General features: G+C 44.0%; 2 long non-coding RNA genes across 2 annotated transcripts in view; one reads left to right on the top strand and one right to left on the bottom strand.

Annotated features, from left to right (window-relative positions):
• The window catches only part of LOC125487097, a 37,004-nt gene extending 21,417 nt beyond the window's left edge, over positions 1 to 15,587 (top strand). The window contains exon 3 of the long non-coding RNA XR_007265645.1: positions 15,431 to 15,587. This is a non-coding gene — a long non-coding RNA (uncharacterized LOC125487097). The remainder of the gene's footprint in view (positions 1 to 15,430) is intronic.
• LOC125487098 lies at positions 15,094 to 23,701 on the bottom strand. Its single transcript, XR_007265646.1, has 3 exons — positions 23,330 to 23,701; positions 19,638 to 19,798; positions 15,094 to 15,446 (listed from the first exon to the last, which is right to left on the bottom strand). It is a non-coding gene; the product is annotated as an uncharacterized LOC125487098 (long non-coding RNA).
• Between the last annotated feature and the right edge of the window lie 1,376 nt (positions 23,702 to 25,077).

The following is a 25,077-nucleotide window of genomic DNA, read 5'->3' as shown; positions in this document are numbered from 1 at the left end:
TAAAATGGAAAAAAAAACTTATAACATGTGCAAAGGGAGCAAAACAACACAGGCTGAAGAGGAGTACAGAAAGTGTGAGAGGAACAAAATAAATTAATTAGGAGAGTAAAGAGGATGTATGAGAAAACACTGATGGGCAAGAGAAGGGAGAAGCCCAAGACAATTGTCCAAGTATATCAAGGGAAAGAGAATAACCATGGGAATATTAGGGTCTATTCTGGACCAAGGAGGCAACCTGTGCGTGAAACCCAGAGGACACTGGTAGATTGTTAAATGAATACTTAGTCTGTCTTTATCCAGGAGAAGGAGGATGAAAATACAGGATTTGTGAAGATGGTCTATGAAGTTATTGAGCAGAGTGATATAAGAAGTGAGGAGGTATTAGAGGGTTTTCGTAGATTTAGAATCCCCAGGTCTGGATAAGTTGTATCACAGACCATTGGGGAAGATCAGAATTGAAATTGCAGGGGGCTCTGACCCAAATATACAAATCATCTCTGTCCACAGGAGAGATGCTGGAGGACTGGAGGGAAGCTAATGTGATTCCATGTTACAAGTTGGGTCAGAGAGATAGACTGGGGAACTAGAGACCATTGAGTCTAACATCAGTAGTAGGAAAATTATCGGAGAAGATAGGAAAGGAGAAAATTTATCCCCATTTAGAGAGTCAATGTTTGATCAGGGATTGTCAGTATGGCTTTTTCAGACAGATTTCATACCTGACAAATCTATTGAAATATTACAGGAGGTGACGAAATGTGTAGATGAGGATAGGGTGCTTGATGCAGTTTATATGGATTTCAGCAATGCCTTTGACAAGATCCCACATGAGAAACAGGGAAAGAAGGAAAAGCTCATGGGATTCATGGTAAATTGGCAAGTTAGATTCATAATTGCCTTAGTGACAGGAGGCAGGGTGAGGTCGAGGATTGTTTGTGTGGCTAGAGCCCATCTGCTGTGGTGTAGCACAGGATCATTGTTTGTTTCCTTTTTGTTTGTGATAATCATAAACTATGAAAATGAGAATGTTGAAGGACAATAGGTAAGTTTACAGATGACACAAGCGATGACCTGGTGATTGACAATGAGGAGGAAGGTGCCAGATTACAGGAAGATATAAACTGATAGGCAGAACAGTGGTAGATGTGATGTAAACCTGACCAAATTTTCTGAAACCTGAAGCAATGCACTTTTGAAGATGGGACAATGCAAGGGAGTACTGAATGATATAAAGAAGCTCAGAGTGACAATGGGATCTTGGAGTGCTCATCCTGAAAGTAGAAGGACTGGTCAATGGGTTGGCTAAGAAGGCACATGGGAAACTTGCCTTTATCAGTCGTGGCATAGATTATAAGCACAGGGAGATCATGTTGGAGCTGTACAGAACATTTTTTCAGTGACAGCTGGGGTACTATGTGCAGTTCTGGTCACCACACTATAGGAGGGATATGATTGCACTGGCAGGGTGCAGAGGAGCTTCTCCATGATGTTGCCTGGGATGGAGCATTTCAGCTATAAAGACTGACTGGATATGCTCAGCCAGTTCAAATCAAATACATTTCATCAAAAAATAAAATCTCAACCAAAAGAATTGATCCTTAGTTTCACAGAGCAGCTCAGGATGGCATTAGATTAAAAGAAGTTTATAACGTTGCAAAGAGCAAGGGGATCAGATGGTGAGAATGCTCAGAACCAAAAGCAGAAGTTACTAATGGTGGTGAAGGAGCAATTAAGATGTCAAATGGGTGTTAATGAACGTGTGAACTGGAGAAAATGTCCACACTACTAGGAGTAAACTCAACGCAACGTGGCCATGCAGGCAAATGGAAGAAACCAGGAGAAGGCAAACCTCGGATAGGACTTGTACAGTTAATGATAGGGCCTTGGAGAGTGTTGCTGAACAGAGAGACCTAAGGGTGCAACTACATTGTTCCTTGAACGTGTAATCCAAGATGGAAGTCAGAATAAAGATGCGGCTGTAAGAGCTGCTCCTTTTTTGAGGTTTTTTTCAGTGTTGGAGCTGATTTGCTCTCATTTGTGGAGCAGTAATTACTGTTTTACAAACTGTTGCATTGTTTTGGAAATTTGGGAAAAACAATCAAAATAAAGGTCCTTTTGAAACGGGAGGAATTGATAGAACAGGTACCATGCTGGCAGTGAAGAAAGGCGAAGTGAACCTGCACAGCTGACTGATCAGGATTTGGGACGTTATGTTACAGTTGTATAAGTCATTGGTGAGGCTGCACTTGGAGTATTGAATCCAATTATGTTCACCTTGTTATAGAAGCGCCGCAGTTAAACTGGAAAGTATGCAAAGTAGATTACGAGGATGTTGCCAGGATTAGTAGGCCTGAGGGAGAGGTTGGCCAGGATAGGATTTTATTCCTCGGAATGCAGGAGAATGAGGCGTGAACTTATTGAGGAGTATATAATCATGAGGGGCATAGATAGAATGAACGCATAGAGTCTTTTTCCCAGGGATGGGGAATTGAAAACTAGAGGACATAAGTTTAAGTTGAGAGGGGAAAGATTTAAGAAGGACCTGAGGGGTAATTCCTTCACGCAGAAAGTGGTGCGCACATAGAATGAGCTGCCAGAGAGGGTCATTGAAGCAGGTACAATAGCAACATTTAAAAATCATTTGGACAGGTACTTGGATGGGAAAGATTCATAGGGATTTGGACAAAATGCATGCATTTGGAACTAGCTGAGTGGGCACCATGTTCAGTATGGGCCAGTTCGGTCTGAAGGGCCTGTTTCCATGCTATATTACTCTATGACTCTAAGAGATGAGTGGGAGAGGCATTTTTGATTAGGGATAATATTACAGCTGTACGTATGGAGGATTTTCCGGGGAATACGTCCAGCGAAGTTATTTGGGTGGAACTGAGAAATAAGGAAGGGAAGATTACCTTATTGGGATTGTACTACTGACCCCCCAGTAGTCAGTAGGAAATTGAGAATCAAATTTCTAAGAAGATCTCAGGCATCTGCAAAAATATTAGGGTGGTAATTGTTGGGGATTTTAAACTTCTAAATATAGTTTGGGACTGCCATAGTGTTAATGGCTTGGATGGAGAGGAATTTGTTAAGTGTGTGCAACAACATTTTTTGATTCAGTATATGAATGTATCTCCTGGAGAAGATGGTAAACCTGATCTTCTCTTTGGAAATAAGGCAGGGCAAGTGACTGAGGTATTAGTGGGGGAACACTTTGGTCAGATGAACATAATTCTATTAGTTTTAAAACAGTGATGGACAAGGACAGACCTGATCTAAAAGTTAAAATTCTAATTTGGACAAAGGCAAATTTTGATGGGAACTTGCAATAGTTGATTGGGGGAGGTTATTCACAGGTGAATGGATGGCTAGAAAATGGAAAGCCTTCAAAAATGAGATAACGAGAATCCAGAGACAATATGTTCCTGTTAGGGTGAAGGGTAAGGCTGGGAGGTGTAGGGAATGCTGGACATTTAGAGAACTTGTGGTTTAGGACTGAGATGAGGAGAAATTTCTTCATTCAAATGCACGTAAATTTTTGAAATTCTCTACTGCAGATGTTCCATAATTGAATATATCCAAAATTGAGACAGATACTTAGGGCCCTGCAGAGTGCTGTAGAACAGAGAGACCTCAGAGTTCAGATACATAGTTCATTAAAAGTTGCGTCACAGTTGGACAGAGTGGTAAAGAACATATTTGACACACTAGTCTTCATTGCTGAAACTATTGAGTTTAGGAGTTGGGGCTTCATGTTGCAGGATGTTGGTGAGGCCATTTTTGTAGTACTGTGTGCAGTCCTGGTCACCCTGATACAGGAAAGATATTATTAAATTAGAGAGGGTGCAGAAAATATTTACACAGATGTTTCCAGTACTGGAGTGTTTGAGTTATCAGGAGAGGCTGGATTCGCTGGAACGTTTTTCAGTGGAGTGTAGGATGCTGATGGGGTGACCTTATAGAGGTTTATGAGATCATGAGGAGCATAGATAAGGTGAATAGCAAAGGCCTTTTCCCTAGGGTAGGGAAGTTCAAAACTAGAGGGCATAGTTTTAAGGCGAAAGATGAAAGATTCAAGGATATGGGTCAAATGCAGGCAAATGGAACTAGTTTAGTTTAGGAAACTTGGTTGGCATGGATAAGTTGGACCTGGGGTCTTTTTCTGTGGCGTATGAATCAAGGACTCGAAAACAACGCAAAATTCATCGATGATATTAAAATATGTGGGAAAGTAGGCTGTGATGAGTCAATGAAGAATTTATAGATGGATATTGGTTGGCGAGGAGAATAGGCCAGATTCTGGCAGAGGGAGTTTAATGTGGGTAAGTGCGAGATTGTCCACATTGGTTGGAAAAGGATCAGGGCAAATTACTATTTAAATGGGAATCAGATTCAAAGTATGCCAGTGCAGAGAGATCTCAGTGTCTTTGTGCATGGATCAGAGGTGCACCATATAATAAGGAAGGCTAATGGAATCCTGTCATTTATCCCTAAAGGACTGGATTATAAAAGTAATTATAAAAGTGTTGTTGCTATTGTATAAGGCATTGGTGAGACCACACCTGGAGTACGGTGTCCAGTTTTGATCTCCTTACTTGAGGAAGGATGTGGTGGCACGGGAGGCAGTTCAGAGGAGGTTTCCAACGTTGATTCCAGGAAAAAAAGGGACAGTCATGTGAGAAGCGGTTGAATAGCTAGGGCTTATACTCGTTGGAGTTCAGAAGAATGAGAGGGGGTATGGGAGACATTGCCACAGTCAACATTACTGTATAGCAGGTCAAGGTGTGGATAAAGCTGAAACATTACATTGTTGTTTCCCATCCTCCCTTCTCATCTGACCAAAAAAAAGGCCTCTGTGAGGAAGACGACTGGTAAGGTAAAGATATACAAGAGAGGAGCCTTGAAGAGAATGGGCCAGTGTTAGAGTGGAAGTGCTGAGGCCTTTGCTCGAGACGTTTCAGCGTGATGAGCCTGAGCAGGGGCACAGGTAAGAGCAGGAAAGAGCTCTTAAAATCTACTTTCATTTCATTCCAGATTGAAGGCAGTGGTATGCTCCTCTTGCAGGATGTGGGAGATCAGGGAGGCTTCCAGTTTTCCTGGTGGCCACACATGTGAGAAGTGCACCCAGGTGCAGCTCCTGACAGACTGTGTTAGGAAACGGGAGCTGGAGCTGGATGCACTTAGGATCAACCGGTGTGCAGAGAACATCATTGACAAGAGCCATAGTGAAGTGGTCACTCCCAAGGTGCAGGCTGCAGGTAGCTGGGTGAGCACCAGAAGAGGTAAAGGGGGAAGTCAGATAGTGCAGGGTTTCCTCATGGCCGTTCCCCTCAATAACCGGAAGACCGCTTTGGATACTATTGGGGGAGATGACCTCTGAGGGGTTAGCAGCAGCAGTCAGGTCAGTGGCACTGTGACTGGCTCTGAGGCTCAGAGGGAAAGAGTGCTGTCAGGCAGAGCGATACCAATAGGACACTCAGTTGTGAGGGGACAGACAGGAGATTCTGTGGCTGCAGAAGAGACACCAGGATGTTGTGTTGCCTCCCGGACACCAGGATCAAGGATGTATCAGCGTTTGCAGAACATTCTGAAGGGGGAGGGTCAACAGCCAGAAGTCATTGTGCACATCAGTACAAATGACTGAGGTAGACAAAGGGATGGGGTCCTGGGGAATGAATATCGTGAGTTAGGTAAGAAGTTAAAAAGCAGGATCTCAAGCGTTGTGATCTTTGGATTTCCCAGTGCCATGTGCCAGTGAGGATAGAAATAGAAAGATAGGTCAGATGAATGTGTGGGTGAGGAGCTGGTGTAGCGGGTGGGGTTTTCAGTTCTTCGGTCATTGGGATCTCTTTTGCGGTAGAGGTGACTTGTACTATAGGGACAGGTTTTATAAACCAGAGGGGGTCCAACATCCTTGCTAGGAGATTCGCTAATGTTACCCAGGAGGGTTTAAGCTAGTTTGCACAGGGGCGGAAGTCTGAATAAGAGAGGGGCCATTGAGTAGTCAGGGGAAAATACATTAGCCATGGAGAGCAAATTTACCTTCAGGATAGCGAGAGGCCCAGTAAAGGGAGGGAAAAGATTTTTGGTTTAAAGTGCATTTATTCCAACATACAAGGACTGACTGGCAAGGCAAATGAGCTCAGAGCATGGCTGGGCTCTCGGGACTGGGATATTATAGCCATAACAGAAACACGGCTGAGAGAACGGCAAGATTGGCAGCTGAATGTTCCAGGATATAGAAGCAATAAACATGACAGAAGTACAAGTAAGTGAGGAGGGGGAGTTACCTTTTTGATAAGGGAGGACATAACAACTGTGCTTTGAGAGGATATGCTTAAGGGGTTTTCAAATGAGGCCATATGGATAGAATTTAGAAACAAGAAGGGGATGGTCACTCTGTTTGGGCTATATTATAGACCCTCAAATAGCCAACGGCTACAGAGAAGCAGATGTATAGAGAGATTGCAGATACCTGTCGGAGTAATAGAGTAGTATTGGTTGGAGAGTTTAATTTCCCCTGTATTGACTGGACCATCCAGAGTGTTAAACGAGCCTGTGGGGTGGAATTTGTCAAATGTGTCCAAGAAAGTTTCCTAAATCAATATGTAGAGGGTCCTACTCAGGAGTTGCAACATCGGATCTCCTCTGAGGAAACGAGGTCGGGCAAGTGACTGATGTGTCAGTCAGAGAACACTTTGGGTCCAGTGACCATAACTCTCTTAGTTTTAACATAGTTATGGAAGAAAGATAGGAAAGGTCCACAGGTTAAGGTGCTAAACTGGAGCAATTCTGGAGCCATTAGGCAGGGTCTAGCACTGGTTGATTGGCTGAGTCTGTTTGAAGAAAAAGGAACAAGTGGCAAATGGGAGCCATTTAAAACTGTGATTCCAAGAGTCAAGGGACAATATGTTAGCGTGAAGGGAAAAACAGGCAGGTTTAGGGATCCCTGGCTGATGATGAATTTTGAGGTTCTGCTCAGGAAGGAAAAAAAGCATACATTGGGTTTGAGCTATCAGGCTCAAGTGAATCCCTAGATGACTATAAAGTGTAGGAGCATATTCAAAAGGGAAATCAGAAGATCAAAAGGAGGGTATGAGATTGATCTGACAGACAAGGTTAAAGATAATTTCAAGAGGTTTTATAGCTATATTAAGAGTACGAGGGTGGCTAGGGAGAGAATAGGTCCCCTTAAAGATCAGTATGGCCTTTTACATGTGGAGGTACAGGAGATTGGGGAGATTTTTGATGAATATTTCTCCTCAGTGTTTACTGAGGAGAGAATCATGGATGCTAAGGAAATAAAGGAAACAAGTAGGGATGTTTTGGACCGCATACACATTACCAGAGAGGACGTGTTTGCAGCCTTAAAGTGCATTAAGGTGCATAAACCCCTGGGTTTGAGCAAGTCCATCCTTGGACATTGTGGGAGGCTAGAGAAAGAAGTTGCAGAGGCCCTTTGCAGAGATTTTTGCTTCATCTTAGCCACTGGTGAAATTCCAGAAGACTGGAGGGTGGTTAATGTTGTTCCATTGTTTAAGAAAGATAGGAAAGATGAACTGGGGAACTACAGGCCAGTGAGCTTGACATCAGTGGTAGGCAAGTTATTGGTGAGGATTCTGAACGACAGGATCAAACAACATTTGGATAATCAAGGTCTGATTTGGGATAGTCAGCATGGATTTCTGCGCGGGAAGTCATGTCTGATAAATCTTTTAAAGTTTTACAAGAGGTAACCAAGAGGATGGATGAGGGTAAGGCAGTGGATGTTGTCTATATGGACTTTAGTAAGGCCTTTGACAAGATCCCACACGGCAGGCTATTCATGAAAATTAGGTACATGGAATCCAGGGAAGCTGGCTAATTAGATTCAAAATTAGCTCAAGGGTAGGAAGCAAAGTGTGATGGCTGAAGGTTGTTTCTCGGACTGGAGGCATGTGATTAGTGGTGTGCCTCAGGGGTCGGTGCTGGGAACTTTGTCATTTGTTATTTACAAAAATAATCTGGATGTGAATGTACAAGGCATGATTAGTAAGTTTGCGGATGAGACAAAATTCAGAAGTAACATTGATAGCAAAGAAGGTTATCAAAAATTACAGAGGGATCTCAATCAGATGAAGAAGTGGCCTGAAGATTGGTAAATGCAATACAATACAGACAAGTGTGAGGTTTTGCACTTTGGAAAGTCAAACCATTTTAGGACGTATACAGTAAATGGTAAGCTGCTGAGGAGTGTTGTGGAACACAAGGATGTAGGAGTACAAGCACGTAGTTTGTTCAAAGTAGCGTCGCAGGTTGACAGGGTGGTGAAAGCAACATTTAGCATGCTGGCCTTCATTGCTCAAGGCACTGAGTATAGGAGTTGGGACTTCATGTCACAGTTGTATAAGTCATTGGGAGGAGGCTGTACTTGGAGTATTGTATACAGTTTGGCCCTAGAGTGTAGTGGAGGCAGAATCAATCAACAATTTCAAGAAGGAAATAAATATGTTTTTGATGAAAATTGGGATAAACGGCTATAGGAAGCAGGCAGGAAAGTGGAGTTTAGACCAGGATAAGATCAGCCAAGATCATGTTAAATAGTGAACTCAGCTCAAAGGGCTGAGTTACGTACTCCCACATCCAATTCCTATGTTTCTGTGTTCCTATGTATGGAATCTGGAGAGAGTATGGACACATTACAGGTAATCCTGTGGATCGTCAGCAAAGTGTATGATTTCTGAGTTCTGATTCAAGATGAAGGTCCAATCCAAGGTTGAATCTCAGTTTGTATAACATTGCATCGGTCCAAATATAGTCATTCAAACACCAGGAACACTCTGAGCTGGATTGTGTTTGATCTATAGGTGGGATAGATGTGTTCTTGGGATAGTTTGATTCTGAGTTAGTTACACCTATATGCAGCATTATGAATATCCTGAGGTGTGCATCAACTGACTGTTCTGTTTGGTTCACTGTCACTTTCTCCTTTGATCAATTTGTGGCCATTTGTTGCCAAAAGCTGTAAACAAATTACGCACTGAGAAAGTAACCCTGGTGGTTCTATCAATAACTTGTATTCTGTTCTGTTTAAAAAGTGTCCCTCTTTACTTTATACTTGAAGTTGGCAAGGTAATCAACAATGCCCCATGGCTCTGTGACATAAAATTATGCTTTTATACTGAGTCTGGATGGATAGGATTTGATTGGTTTGACAAGATTATAACCCCATTTTCCATTCACCTCAATTATGTTGCTCAACACTGTGACAGTCAGACACATCTTAGTAGCCAGTCACATCTGTAAGGGACTAACGGGTGGAAGAAAAGCAGATAATCATATTGATCAAAGATGAAGAGCACAAAGAAATCTATGATTTTGTTTTTCTGCATATCTGGCAGCTTCATCCTTCCGTGGTTGGTCTTTGTCCTACATTTCTTATATTCTAACACAACTGGTGCAAATCTCAAAGATTACAACAACTCAGAATTCACATTTCAATGTGTCGGATTTATGCTGTGGAATTTAAGTTGCTGCACAAATACATTTATTTATGTAGCTACTCAGTTGAGGTTTAGACAGCAATTCGAGAACCTGGCAAAATACCCAACTGCATCAATGATTGAAGACATTCATGAACAGACCAACTGCGACCACCTAGAGGCAGGTTCCAGTGATTGGAGTTCACAGGTGGAACTTTTGTCCGAAGACTCTTAACAGAGACAAAAGCCGGAGTAGTTCAAGCTGCCAACATGTGATAACTGGAGGGCAGTTGTGATCCAGGCTGAAGGAGGTATGGTGCTGGCTTCATAAAAGGAGAGGGAAAGTTTGTCACAATATCTCAAACACCTCAATGTGTTTGAATATCATCGTACTTTGCCTGGCGATATGCAAATAGAATGAATTTATCCTTACATAAGTCAAAGTACTGCAGATGCTGAAAATAGATATGAGTATTCATTTATTATTCTTTTCTTCTTTTAGAAACACTCTACTGAGCCTGTCTTCCTTCCATTATTGTCAGATTGTCAGAGCCAATTTCATTTTTCTCTCACTTAAATCCACCCCAATCCTTATAATTTACTCTTTCTCTTTCTAGTTCTACTCTATCTATCCTCTATCTCTGTCTAACTCTTGAGTGTGACTCAAGATTGATGGTAGATTGTGATCCTCCTTCATGGTCGCTATCTTTGTGTGCGTGTAAGTGACAGTAAGGGGTGTATGCAAGGCAGTGGTGTCATATATCGTTGTGGATAGACAATTCACTATCTCAAATGAAACTGAGAGTGGGCACTCATGGGTGTTATTTGGGTTAGTAAATCTACAGGGAGAAAATCTGGGACCTCAACCATTTCCAAGTTGTGTATTAGGTATGGATGATAAGGCAGAAGTTGCTAGATTTGCTCATGACACAAACATATCTTGAAAAATACGTTATGAAATAGATAGAAGGTCGCCTCAAAGGGCAATAAAGTGTAATTAAGGAAGTGAGAAAATATTGAGCTAATGGATTTCAATCTGGGGAGGTGTGCAAGTGTCTATTTTGGACAGAAGAATGAAAAGAAGCACATTATGAGTAATGGGTTGAAGGGTTATGGAGAGTGTCAAGGAAAGTGGAGTTGGAGCAGACATGAGATCAGCCATGATTGGATCAAGTGACAGATTAGGCCTGGGGCTGCTGAATCGTCTGTTCCTGCTCCTAGTTCCTATACTCTAATGTCTTATATATTCTTATCTTCCATGCCTACATGGTGAGAGGATGCAGATCTCTGATGTACCCATGGATTTGGTTGTTGTAAAACATGAATTGCAAAGGGTTCATAAGACAATAACTGATAGGATTAATCACTATTCCAATCCTGTTTCAGTTTTCAAATTTGTTCAACACTACCCCCACATTTTCATCAATATCATTTGTGTATAAAGCAAACAATAAAGGGCCCCAGTATTGATCCTTGTGGCACACCGCTGGTCACCAGCTTCCAGTCACTCAAACAGCTTTCTACGACTGCTCTTTATTTACTATTACTAAGCGAATTTTTGATCCATCTTGCCCAGTTTCCCTCAATTCTGTGAGCATTAATCTTCTGAATCAGCCTCCCATACGTGACCTTGTCAAAGGCTTTGCTAAAATCCATATTAACTCCATCAACTGAACTTTCCTCATCTACATATTTGATCGCAAGTTCACAAAATTCTAACAAATTTGTTAAGCATGACCTCCCTCTTACAAATCAATCCTAACTATCCCTAATTAACCCATGATTTTCCAAGTGGATACTAATTCACTCTTACAGAATTTTATCCAAACTTTTCCCTACCATTGACTTGAGAGTCACCGGGGTGTAATTTCCTGGTTCATCTCTATGACACTTCTGAGAAAGTGGACCATTAGTAGCCGTCCTCCAGTCCAATGGCACTTCTCTGGCCATGGGAGAGGAATTTAAATATTCATGTCAAAGCCTTTGCAATATCCTTCCCAGCGTCCCACAGCAACCTTGGATGCAAATCGTCTGGACAAAGGGAATTGTGTGTTTTTAAGCCTGACAGAGCCTCCAAAAAATCCCATTTCCTATATCAAACTGTGCAAGTTCATCACAGTCCCTTTTCCTGAATTCTACACCAACATTCTCCTTTTTCTGACTGAAGACCAAAAAACAACTATTCATTTGACAACTTTCCAATATCCTACGGCGTCCCACATAGGTTGCTCCCTTGGTCCCTAATGGACCCTACTCTTTCCCTGGTTAACTGCTTCCCTTTAATATGTTTATAAAATATCTTAGGATGTCCCATAATCCTGTTTGCAAGTGCTTTCTCATGTCCTCTTTTTTCTCCTCTTCTAATTGCTTCCTTAAGTTCCGTCTTGCATTTCCGATATTCCTGCTGGGCCATAATGCTGAGTTGCTCACTTTGGACTTGCTCTAATCTCTATTTTTCCTCTTTATACAATCCTGAATTGTCTTAGACATCCAAGGTTCTCTGAACTTGTTGCTACTACATTTTACCCTAAAGGGTACATGTTGGACACTCACCTTAGCTCAATTTTGAACACACACCCCCCCCCCACTGCTCTGCTGTAGACATACCTGCAAAGAGCTGTGCCCACTCATCTTTTCCCAGATATAATTGGATAAAATCTGCCATCCCTCAGTACGAAGTTGTCTTTATCAGGCCATTTTTTACCTTGTACAAATTTGTTATGTACTATACCATGTTGTGATTGCTATTGCTAAAGCTAAAATGCTCCCCTATGGCTCCATTGATAAATTGTCTGGCTTCTTTCCCCAGAACCAGATCCAGCATTGTACCATTCCTTGTTGGAGCTTCTACATATTGATCCAAAAAAATTTCCCTGGATGCATTTCAAAAAAATCAGTCCCCTCTAAACACTTAACACAGTGCCTGTCCCAATTTAACTTTGGGAAATTTGAAATCCCCTAGTATAATTACCCACTTATCACTCTTACTCACCTGTGAACTGGCTACCTATTTGCTACTCTATTTCCTGCTGACTCTTTGGGGGCCTATAATACACTCCCTGTAAAGTGGCTGCCCCCTTAACATTGCTAAGTTCTACCCACAGAGCCTTGTTTAAGGATCCTTCCAAGATATCATCTCTCTTTATTGCAGTTATTGACACCCTAATTAAGAGTGCTACACCCTTTTTACACTCTCTGTCATACCTAAAGACCCTCTACCCAAGAATGTCGAGTTTCCAGTCCAGTTCTTCCCTCAACCATGTTTCTGTCAGTGTCACTGGCTTACTGTCTGTTTAGAATCACTGGAGGAGGATCAGCACATGGTGTGACTGAGAAAGAAATGTGAAAATCTTTTGAAAAAAATGTGTGATCAGAAGATTTTGTTTTCATGTTTGGGTTTCGCAATTGCTTCTATTCTGCCATTTTCAGTCACTATGGCTATCACTGATGGAATATTCTCTTCTTTAAAAGAAAAGAATTCTGCAAATACTTCAATAATTAATGCAAGACAGTGAGAAGGTCACTGATCATTCACATCACTGTGATCTAACAAACACATAGGGCAATGGTGTCAATCGGTAGAAATTAGCTCCACGCAGAGTTTTGCGACTTACTCCCGTAGATACGTATGACCATCACCTACAAGAGATAATCTAACCACCCCTTGACATTCAATGGTGTTACCATCACTGAATTCCCCACTATCAACATCTGAGAGTTATCATTGACCACAAACTCAACCGGACTCACCACATGAACATAATGGCTACAAGAGCAGGTCAGAGGCTCCCTCCTGACTCCCCAAACCCTGTCCACCATTTACAAGGTACAAATCAATGAGTATGATGCAATATTCCTACTTGCCTGGATGGGTGCAGCTCCAAAAACACTCAAGAAACTTGATACCATCCAGGACAAAGCAGCCTGCTTGTTTGTCATTACTTTCACATAGATCCACTTCCTTCACCACTGAGGCTCAGTAGCAGCAGTGTGTGCTATCTGTAAGATGCACTGCAGAAATTCACCAAAGATCCTCACCCAGCAACTTCCAAACCCATGACCACTTCCTTCTAGAAAGGTCAGGATCGCTGATACATGAGGTCAGTATTCAGTAACATGTGCAGAAGAGTATTGAACACAATCCATCTTCTATTTCTGAGGCTAAAGAGGCTTGTAAACAGTCACTCAATACGATGCAGACCCCTGCAGTTCTGCATTAGTTGGAGCAAAGAGGGGACAGAATTATCGGTTATGATGTTTAATGGGAGGGTCAACTCCTTCAGCAACAGGCTTGTACTGAGAGTGCGGGAGAGTTCCTCAGCACGAGGATCGGAGAAGCCGACAGTATGTAGCCTGGCAAAGATGGAAAGAGCGACCAAGAATCAAGGTGTATTAATGACAATATTACTGACACTGATACAAATGTAAAATAAGGGATATTCTATCACAGTAAACTGAAGACAACATTGGGTGAAATGTTCCCAGGCCCTGAATGACATGAACGATATGGAGAAATCTGGGAGAATCCAGCGGAACTAGAACATTATCTTCCCGGACATTGAAAGCAACAAGTCACATTTTCCAAATGCGCTTTTTTCATTCATTATTCATAGGACATTGGTGTCGCTGGCTGGGCCAGCATTTATTGCCCACCCCTAGATGCCTTTGAGAAGGTGGTGCTGAGCTGTCTTCTTCAACCTCTGTAGTCCACGTGCTGTAGGTTGACCCACAATGTTGTTAGGGAGGGAATTCCAGGATTTGGAGACAGTGACAGTGGAGGAATGATGAGATATTTGAAAGCCAAGATGGTGAGTGCCTTGGAGTAGATCTTGCAGGTGGTGGTGGATCCGACGTAGCTGCTGCCTACGTCCTTCAAGATGAAAGTGATTGTCAGTTTGGCAGGTGCTGTCTGAGGATCTTTGGTGAATTTCTGCAGTGTATCTTGTAGACAGTACACACTGCTGCTACCGAGCTTTGGCGGTAGAGGGATTGGATGCTTGTGGATGTAGTGCCAATCAAGTGGGTTGCTTTGTCCTGGATGGTGTCAAGCTTCTCAGGTGCTGTTGGAGGTGTGAGTGTAACAATGAGATTCTCACGATTGAGCAGCAAGAGGATGATTAACAAAGGATTACTGCTCATTGTCATCATCAGTACTACCCAGTCTTGCCTTAATCAAATGCACATACTACTCTGCAGGGTTGGGAATCCAGCTCACCAAGTGGACAAGGCTTTCTCTCAGGGCTGCTTGCTTTCTCTCTTCACACTCACTCAGTTGAACCTACTGGGACACCTTGCCTTGCAGTTTGCTTTTGACACAAGGCCTGGATGTTTGTCATGCCTGTCAGGCATGTCATCAGCAAAATGGGTGGTCATGTCTCTGGATTGTACTATGCTCCATCAATGTGTACCAGCAGCCTCCTTGGCAAAAACACTCCAAATGCTTCAACCAAATGACCATGTCTCAAAGTAATTGTCCTCAGTCAAGTCATAGGAAACACCCTACAGTCAGGGTTCCTGGCATAAGTGAAGAACAACCTCCAGTAGCAGTCCAGAAGTTTGGGTTGGTCAGTGAGATGCCCAGGCAAACAGCGCCAAGACGTTCTGCTGACAGAATGTCATGAATCAAATCCAGGACATGAGATAGCTCTGTTCTTTGTGTCCTATTGTAGGTTGTTTTCTCCAGGAATCAGAGAAGTCAAGGGATTGGCTGAGATAGAAGTGGGAAGAATTAGACTAGCATCAGATGAGAGGGGTGGGCTATGGAATTCATGAGGCAAGTGTTGGACGATAGTGTGAAAAAAATCTCACTTGGCATCACAGGGAGAAATCCTCTGGGAAAGCTGACGAAAATGGCACTTGCCAGAATATGGGTAGATTCAGCCCCTTGCCTGGCACTACCTCAGATCCTCCATTTGACAGTGATGTTTCTTCAGAGCTTTAAGCAATTTTATTATTCTTGTTTCTCCTAGATTACAGTGACTCAATCTAGATACAAATGGAGAGAACATGTGAACAAAGCAGATCATGTTTTGGACCTGATGCAATTCTTGCCTCTCTTGGATATTACAGGAAATAAGAACATTTCTTCTGAAATTAATAAACAAGTTTTCCTGTCACTGGCAACAATTCTGTTTCTTTGAACTCTTCCTATATCCATTAAAATATCTTATCAGTGTTTGTTGAGGATATTAATTAGTCACGCACTGGAGCTTTAAAGAGGCTTTATTCGATATCATGGGGAGCCAACGCTGACAAAAGGTCAGGTCCATAGTCTCCAATGAGTACAAAAACAAGGTAATACTTATATGCGCCATTATAGATTGACACAGTTGTTACAAGTAGATGAGCTTGTACAGTCTATCACATCCCCTTAAGGCAGGTCATATGACATGTCATACATAATGGTTCCACAACTTGTAGTTGCTGAAATGTTATCTTTAAGCAGAATGTGTCTTAAGCTTTGGTTCAATATCGAACAGCAGGTTATAAACTTTCTACAGATATGCAACAGTTTGTCGCATATCTCTTACTTGACCTATTTTCCCATCATTCCAACTTCTAATTCTAAGCTTTAGCTACATTCTACATCTAATTGCTCTTGACACTTTAATTATTCTTCCACAATTCCCTCCTTTTTGATCCTTGGATCAACATCAACAGTCACAGTTATTGAATGGGGGATCATACCCATGGGAAAGGGTCTCATTTTGAGGCATTCCTGTTTGTCATAGTCAGGATTGCTGGTTACAGTGGGGGGCAATAAAGGGACAGGGTTCTGAGGTCCACGGTGGAGGATGCAACAAATCATGTGTAGCCGTATAATAGTAATAACCAGGATGATACCATAATGAGTTAGAGTACTCCACCAATTCCCTAATGGCCACCAACCAGAGCTAGGAGGATTATAGTTATGAAATTGCTCACCAACAGCTTTGATCTGGTTGACCGCTTGTTGGATATGATCAGCCATACGAGTGATGTTTTCAGATTCATCCGAGATATAGGTGCAGCACTCTTGGCCAATGATGGCACATGTACTGCTTTTCTTGGCCAGAATAAAATCAAGGGCCAGGCGATTCTGTAAGGCTACAGTGCAGATTGCAAGTTTGGCAGATAAGCAGGAAATGGCTTGGTAAGTTGCCTCAAAAGCAAAGGCAGTCTCGTTGGCCAGTTTCTCTAAAGGAGATGCCATTTTAATTAATTCACGTGCTGCTTTCCCGGACGCATAAATAGGGAAGGCAATCATAAAGAACCGCTCGGTTTCAGTGATAGCATGCTTGTTACGTCTGGTCAATGAGGGGTGCTTGTCTAGAGTGGGGAGATGACGCATGAGAGGAATGATGTTGGCCAAATAGCAAGATCTGGTCCATGAGGGAGGCAGCCAAGCGTAGGCCTGAGGCCACAACAAAATAGGTACTATTATAAAGGGATAAACCGAGTTATATAATCAGGAAACAAAACATGGTCAAAAGTTTATTAACCTCACATCAGCAGAAACTTTGCTTGGATCGGGGGCGTAACATTATAATAGTGAGTGCAATTACTCTGCCCCATAAACCAACCCTCAATGTTATATCTAGTGAGGCAAATGGAATTTACAAGTTTTCCTACTGTTAATGTATTAGTGATAGCAACATATAGTGGGATATGGGCGGTATTAAGTTGAGGTTGATACCGACCTTTGAATATTGAAAGGTTGTACCCTGCTGATTCCCACTTATCTTGGGTGCCTGTAATGTCCACCCAATATAATCCCCCTCTCTGCAGAAGATGTAGCAGCCATGCGAACACCAGCCCTTAGGGATTCATTCTGTCAAATGACCTATTCTGCCACTTCGGAGACATTAAAGGGGATCAGTTGTAAGGGTAATTCCTCCTTTTGAGTGAATTGGAATATGCATACACACCCAGCATGGGGAGATGTTTAGCTGTATTGCATTTTCGTAACTAAGGGCTAAAAAGGAGTTATGGGCTGGAGGGTAAGTGGACTCTAACTGGTGCCAGCATATCGGATCTAACTTGACTGCCCAGGAGACAGACCAGATTCATTAGAAGCCACTGCATCTTTTTAGGTCTTTAGTCTTCCAGAGTGACCTTATCTTTCTTCGGCAGCTTGCACCGAGTAGCATGAATCTAGTCCTGATGTTGTTCTACTTTGACGGCAGTGCGGGTGACCAGTAGCACTTGATAGGGACCTTTCCTCCTAGGAGGAGGAGAATTCTTTTTGGGTGCTTTGCTATATACAAAATCACCAGGTATAAATGGATGAGTATTCCCCTGCTTGGGCTTTGGTATTGCTGCAAAGACTTTATCATGATTTGACCGGGCCGCCTCACTTAGGGCCTATGCATACTGCAAGGTTTTCTCATCGACCCAAATTAATGCTACATCAGCCCCTGTCATTGGGGGCTTGGTGCCAGTGGTCATGGGTCTTCCCATTAAGACCTCAAAACAGGGCTAGGCCTGTTGTTCTATTTACCTGATTCCTTAGGGTGTAAAGGGTCATTGGCAGAGCTTCAGGCCATTTTAAACCAGTTTCCTGACAGACTTTTTCAAGGGTATTTTTTAGGGTACCATTGACTCATTCTACTATTCCAGAGGATTGGGGTTGGTAAGGCATGTGCACCTTCCACTCAAATCCCATGGCCTGTGTCAGGGCTGTTACTATTTTTCCTGTAAAATGTGCCCCTCTATCACTGTTCACCTTAATGGGTATTCTAAATATAGGGATGAGATCCTCCATCAGGCACTTTATCACTGTTCTAGCATCATTTTTTTCTGGTTGCAAAGGCTTCCACCCACTTGGAGAACATATCCACTATCACTAGTATGTTTGAAACCTCCAGACTATGGCATATGCACAAAGTCTATTTGTAAATGTCCAAAGGGTCCAGCCAGTACTGGGAAGTGATCAAACTTGGCTGGTGTTTTTTCCCTATTGTACTGTTGGCAAATGGTACAAAGTGTCAATTACTTGTTGAAGAGCAGTTGTTATACGGGGTGCAAACCATTGTTGTGTGACCTGATGCCACATCCTACATGCCTTTGCCTATGCACCAGGCCAGCAGGTGCATGGAGGAGACCTTTTGGGCAAACAACCCTTCCATCAGGGTGGCGCCACAAGTGGTCGGGGTCCTGGGCACGGCCCTTCATAACTCAAAGATCTTTTTCCTTTTTTTTTTTTGGGGGGGGGGGCGAGGGCGCCCCGTGTTGAGCCTGTACCGCAAGAGTGAGGTCAAAGGACTTTGGTAACAATTGGCGGACAAAAGAGGACACCACGGTTGCCCGGGACAAGGCGGTGTCTTTGGCTGCTTTATCAGCAGCGGCATTCCCGAGCAAAATATCGTCTTGAGACGGTGTATGCGCATCACACCTAATTACGGCCAATCCACTGGGGAGAAGGATGGCGCGAAGCAAGTTACTAATTAAGGTGGCGTGTTGACTGGGCTTACCAGAAGAGGTGATGAACACATGGTGCTGCCATAGGGTGCCAAGATCATGAACAACCCCAAAACCGTACCGCGAGTCTGTATAAATGTTAGCAGTGCGACCCTCTGAGAGAGTACAAGCATGGGTAAGGGCGAACAGTTCTGCGGATTGGGCAGAAGTGCCAGGAGGTAGAGCAAACGCTTCCAGAACGGCAAAGGGAGTGACAATAGCGTAACCTGCCAGTGGCGGTGTCGTAAGGCCGGTAAGAGGAACTATCAGTGAAGAGCACCAAATCGGGATTAGCAAGGGGTGTTGACTGTAATTCAGGTCGGGGAAGATGTGACCGAGTCGACAAGCTGCAGGCAGTCGTATTCGATGTCATCTACCGTAGTACTAATCAGGGAGAAGGCTGGTGGGGTTTAGTGAGGGAGCTCGGCGGAAGGAGATATTTGGCTTAGACAGTAACATGACCTTGTACCCACTGCGGTGCGTGGCAGTAAAATTGAGTCGCCGCCAAATTTAGCAGCAGTAAGACTGCATGGGGGGCGCAACATGACATATTTGTGGTCTAACACAATAGGATTTGAGTTTTCTAAGATGACAGCAGTGGCAGCATCAGTACGCAGACAACCGGGCATTCCTCTAACAACGGGAGGCAGCTGAACCGAATAATATGCTACCAGCCGCTTGAGTTCTCCATGTTTTTGGAGTAAGTATGCCGCTTGCAAGCCCTTCCTTTTCACTAACCTAGAGTGCAAAGCCTCGTTGTAATCTGCAATGCCCAGTGCAGTCTAAAGCTTGGCCAAGGCTCTGCGACGTTCTTCAGTCCATTCGATTTCAGTGGGATGTCCTCGCATGGAGCCGTCCTTCGGCGGATTATCTTGCGTCGGTACTCAGGTATCCATTGCCTGCAATAATTAACCATACCAAAAAAGATAACATGTCTTTCTGCGTACTGGGCAAGGGGGCTTTCAGCACCGCTGCGACCCGTTCAGGTCCCAATCAATGTGTGCCGTTCTCCAAAATAAAGCCTAAGCACCATACAGAAGGCTGACACAGCTGCAATTTCGAGGCGGAGACACAGTGCCCTTTAATCGCCAGGTGAAAGAATAAAGAAACTGAGTCTTTTTCACAGCTGACATAGTCAATAGAGGCGTTTAATAAGTCGTTGGCATGTTGTAAGACCGTACTGTTACAGGGCAGAGAGAGTTTGAGGTCTGCACGGACAGCGGCGGCATAGACAGCCGGACTCAGTATAGCCTTGGGGCAGCCGGGTCGACGTATACTGTCTGCCACTGTAAATGCAAAAAGGTCTTGGCTATCCTCATGCAGAGGAATAGAAAAAAGGCTGAGGTCAGTTACTGTGTAGCAAGTCGAATGGGGAGATAAGGAGGTCAAAATAACATTGGTGTCAGGGAACACCGGGGTGACAGGCACCACAATCTGATTGATGGCACATAGGTCTTGGACGAAATGCCACTCGCCCTTCCTACCAGGTTTAGGAATGGGCAAAATGGGGGTGTTACAGGGACTTTGGACCGGGTGCAAAACACCTCAGGACTGGATTCCCAAGTATCCTTAAATCTAGCAATGAAGTCTGTCAGAAAAAAATAGGGAGAGAGGGGGAGGCGGGTGGAGGATGGATAGAGGAGAACATAGGTGGAGAGGAGACAGACGACAAGTCAAAGAGGCGGGGGTGGAGCCAGGAAAGGTAAGTGTAGGTAGGGAGGAGATAGGTCAGTCTGGGGAGGATGGACAGGTCAAGGGGGCGGGATGATGCTAGTAGGTAGGAGATGGGGGTGGGGCTTGAGGTGGGAGGAAGGACAGGTTAGGGAGGCGGGGACGAGCTGGGCTGGTTTTGGGATGCGGTAGGGGGAGGGGAGATTTTGAAGTCCACATTGGGCTGCAGGGTTTCCAAATGAAATGAGGTCTATTCCTGCAACCTTCAGGTAGCATCATTGTGGCACTGCAGGACGCCCAGGATGGGCATGTCATCTGAGGAAAGGGGGGGGGGGGGAAGTTGAAATGGTTTGCGACTGGGAGGTGCAGTTGTTTACTGTGAACCAAGCATAGGTGTTCTGCCAAGCGGTCCCCAAGCCTCTGCTTGGTTTCCCCGATGTAGGGGAGGCCACAACAGGAACAGCGGATACAGTATACCACATTAGCAGATGTGCAGGTGAACGTCTGCTTGATGTGGGAAGTCTTCTTGGGCCTGGGATGAGGGTGAGGTGTAGCACTTCCTGTGGTTGCAGGGAAACAAAAAAAAAAAGTGCTAGGTGTGGTGAGGCTGGAGGGGACTGTGTGGAGCGGACAAGGGAGTCATGGAGAGTGTGGTCCCTCCGGAAAGCAGATAGAGGTGGGGAGGGAAAAGTGTCTTTGGTGGTGGGGTTGGATTGCAGATGGCGGAAGTGTCCGAGGATGATGCATTGGATCTGGAGGTTGGTGGGGTGGTACGTGAGGACAGGGGGATTCAGTTTTCGTTGTTATTGAGGGGAGGGGGTGTGAGGGATGAGTTGCGGGAAATGCAGGAGACACTGAGGGCGTTTTTGACCACTGATTGGGGGGGGGGGGGGGGGAAGAGCAGGGAAGAAGTTGCAGTCCTCCAAAAACAAGGGCAAGGACATCTAAGATGTCCAGGAGTGGAATGCCTCATCCTGGGAGCAGATGCGGCAGAGGCAAAGGAATTGGGGATGGTATTTTTGCAGGAAGGTGGGTGGGAGGAGCTGTCTTCTGGGTAGCTGTGGGAGTCAGTGGGCTTGAAATGGATATGGGTTTCCAGAGATGGAAACAGAGGTCCAGGAAGGAGAGAGAGGTATCAGATGGTCCAGGTGAACTTAAGGTTGGGGTGGAAGGTGTTGAAGTGGATGAACTGTTCGAGCTCCTGGTGGGAGCACCAGGCGGTGCCGCTACAGTCATCGATCTAACGGAGGAAGAAGTGGGGTTTAGGGCCAGCGTAGCTACGGAAGAGGGATTGTTCCACGTAGCCTACAAAGAGGCAGGCATAGCTTGGGCCCATGCGGGTACCTTTATTGGCTGCATCCCCACTTCTTTGCCTCCTCTCCACCTATCTTCTCCTCTACCCGCCTCCCCCTATTTATTTCAGAACCCCCTTCCCCTCCCCCATTTCTGAAGAAGAGTCTAGGCCCAAAGCGTCAGCCTTCCTGCTCGGCCTGCTGTGTTCATCCAGCTCTACACGTTATCTCAGATTCTCCAGCATCTGCAGTTCCTACTATCAATGAAATCTGTCAGCTGCTCTCCTTTTTTCTGAATGCAGCAAGTCACCTCACCAAAATCACTATATTGCCTAGCTCCATTCATGATGGCACCTTTAGCGCGAGTCCGGAACCAAGTGTCTCTACTCTCGTTTCCCTGATTCTGAAGGTCATCGTCAGGGGCCCAGTCACCCTCGAGCCCCTGTGGGACAGCAAACGAAATCTTCAACAATTGGCCAGGAAGTGCCGTACGCAACCTTCAATAGTAACAGCACATCACCGGGCAAAATTTATAGATTTGACACGTCTGTACCAGCCAATTATGAAAAGCGACAAGTTTTTTTTCGGGGCTTCATTTACCATACTTCGGATCTCCGATGGGGCCCAGGGGCGCAATACAGCAACTTTCCCTACCATTATGCGGGGGCATTGTTCAACTGTACTACTAACGGATTCCTTAGGAACACCGTCGGGGGCAACCTCATGTTCGGCTGCCCGACGCCTTCTGGTCTGGACCCCGACTGTGTCCAAAGAGGTGACCTGAGGTGGGCGAGACGGTGGGTCCTTCTTATAGGAGAGAGGACGGTCCTTAAGAGCAGCTGCCAAGAGGGCACTCATCCATAACCTGTTCCTTGCTTTCGTCAGACTGTTTTAACTTTGGATACATTCCCACGGCAGGAGCGCTAGGCTTAATATTCTTTCCATCACCAGTAGCCTTATTTTTTTTAGGTTTTGGGGGTTGATGGCGCCTGGCCACTTCCAACCATTTATCAAAACAAGTAATCATGTAGTTATAATCCCAGTTTGGGTCTCCGTCCCCAGCCTCTGTCACACTTTTCCAAAACTATCTTTTTCAAATCAACCACTTGTACAAATCACTAGAGAACGTAAGAGTACCTGCTGTCTCCTGTTTCCAGCCAAACCTTATCGGCAGGTAATCCGGGAGGAACCAGCGGGTCCCCAAGCAACTTGTGCTGTTTCTGGATTTCCTGAATCCTCCTTGAAGTTGCCTTTCAGTTTCACAGGAAACTCTTTTTTTGCCTCGGGTCTCTTACCTACCTTGCTTGTTTGGCTCCCCATTACTTAACAAGTCCCACTTACTAAGGCATCAAACTCTAAATTTAAATGAGCGTTAACAATTTATTATTACGTATCTTAACGCTATAGTTTCTTATACGCTAATCTTAAACTAATTCACCCTTCCCCACCTCCGAGATCTCGTTATACCTCAGTCCTCGAAGCCTCCCAGACTGTTTTGTTCTTTTGTTCCAATTGTCCTAATTGTCCACTTATTTCTCAACGAGTTTGTCTTCCACACGTGGTCTTGCCCGTCCCGTCTTTCCAATCTCCCCGAGATCGGGTCAGAGTGGCTCAACGTGGGTTACCAGCCGGGGAAACTCGAATGCCTCGCAAACTCCTTTCGCTTATTCCTATCAATTTGTCCGGAACCCGTAAAGATAGGGATTCTGTCAACTACACCAGATTGTTGAAGATATTAATTCAGTCACACACTGGAGCTTTAGACTTCGAGGTAAAGAGGCTTTATTACGTGATATCGCTGGGAGCCAAAGCTGACAAAAGGTCAGGTCTGTAGTCTCCGATGAGTACAAAAACAAGGCAATACTTATACGCGCCGTTATAGATTGACACAGTTGTTACAAGTAGATAAGCATGTACACAGTTTATCACATCCCCTTAAGGCAGGTCATAAGACAAGTCATATGTCATGGTTCCACAACTCGTGGTTGCTGAAACGTTATCTTTAAGCAGAACGTGTCTTAAGCTTTGGGTCAACATTGAACAGCAGGTTATAAGCTTTCTACAGATATGCAACAATTTTTCGCATATCTCTTACTTGACCTATTTTCCCATCATTCCAACTTCTAAATCTAAGCTTTAGCTACATTCTACATCTAATTGCTCTTGACACTTTAATTATTCTTGGACAGTGTTAAAGTTTTAAGTATCCCTTCATCTATTCTCATTGCATCATAATCTGAATAATCTATTTGACCTAAAGGGAAGTAATGGCCTATGAAATGTTCTGGGGATCTGGATTCAAATCACACAACAGCAGATGGTACAATTTGAAATCAATAAAAATCTGGAATTGTGTTTAATGATGACTATTGTCAATTGTTGGAAAAACGCCTCTGTTTCACTCATGTCCTTCAGGGAAGGAATCTGCTATCATTAGCTGGTCTGGACTACATGTGACTCCAGATCCACAGAAATGTGATTAACTCTTAAATGCCCTCTGGGTAATAAATGCTGGCCCAGCCAGTGATGCCCACAATCCCATGAAAGAGTAAAAAAACCTGAATGATTGCCCCCGTGGTGGTTGGAGAAAAGCATTTTATTTATGTTGCTGCTTACATCTAATATTTTATGGAAATTGGTGATTTATAGAGCCGTTAGAGTCATAGAGCTGTACAATTTGGAAACAGACCCTTCAGTTCAAATGGTCCATGTTGACTAAATATCCTAAATTAATCGAGTTCCATTTGCCAGCACTTGGGCCATATGCCTCTGAACTCTTCCTATTCATATACCCATCCAGATGTCTTTTAAATGTTGTAATTGTACTAGTCTCCACCACTTCCTCTGGCAGTTCATTCCATACACACATCACCCTCTGTGTGAAAATGTTGCACCTGTGTTTCCTTTTAAACCTTTCCCTTCTCATCTTAAACCTATGCCCTCTAGTTTTGGAGTTCTCTACCCTGGGAAAAAAAAACCTTGGTTGTTCTCCTTATCCATGCCCATCATGATGTTACAAACTTCTAAAAGGTCACCCATCACCCTCCTCTGACACTCCAGGGAAAACCACCCCAGCCTTTTCAGCCTCTCCCAAAGCTCAAAGACTCCAACTCTGGCGACATCGTTGTAAATCTTTTCTGAACCCTTTCAAGTTTTACATCATCCTTCTTGTAGCAGGGAGACCAAATTGAATGTAATATTCTAAAAGTGGCCAA

Source organism: Rhincodon typus, chromosome 36 (genome assembly GCF_021869965.1).
Source record: "Rhincodon typus isolate 14 chromosome 36, sRhiTyp1.1, whole genome shotgun sequence".
Classification (NCBI taxonomy): Eukaryota; Metazoa; Chordata; class Chondrichthyes; order Orectolobiformes; family Rhincodontidae; genus Rhincodon; species Rhincodon typus.
This window is presented reverse-complemented; position numbering and strand designations above follow the sequence as displayed.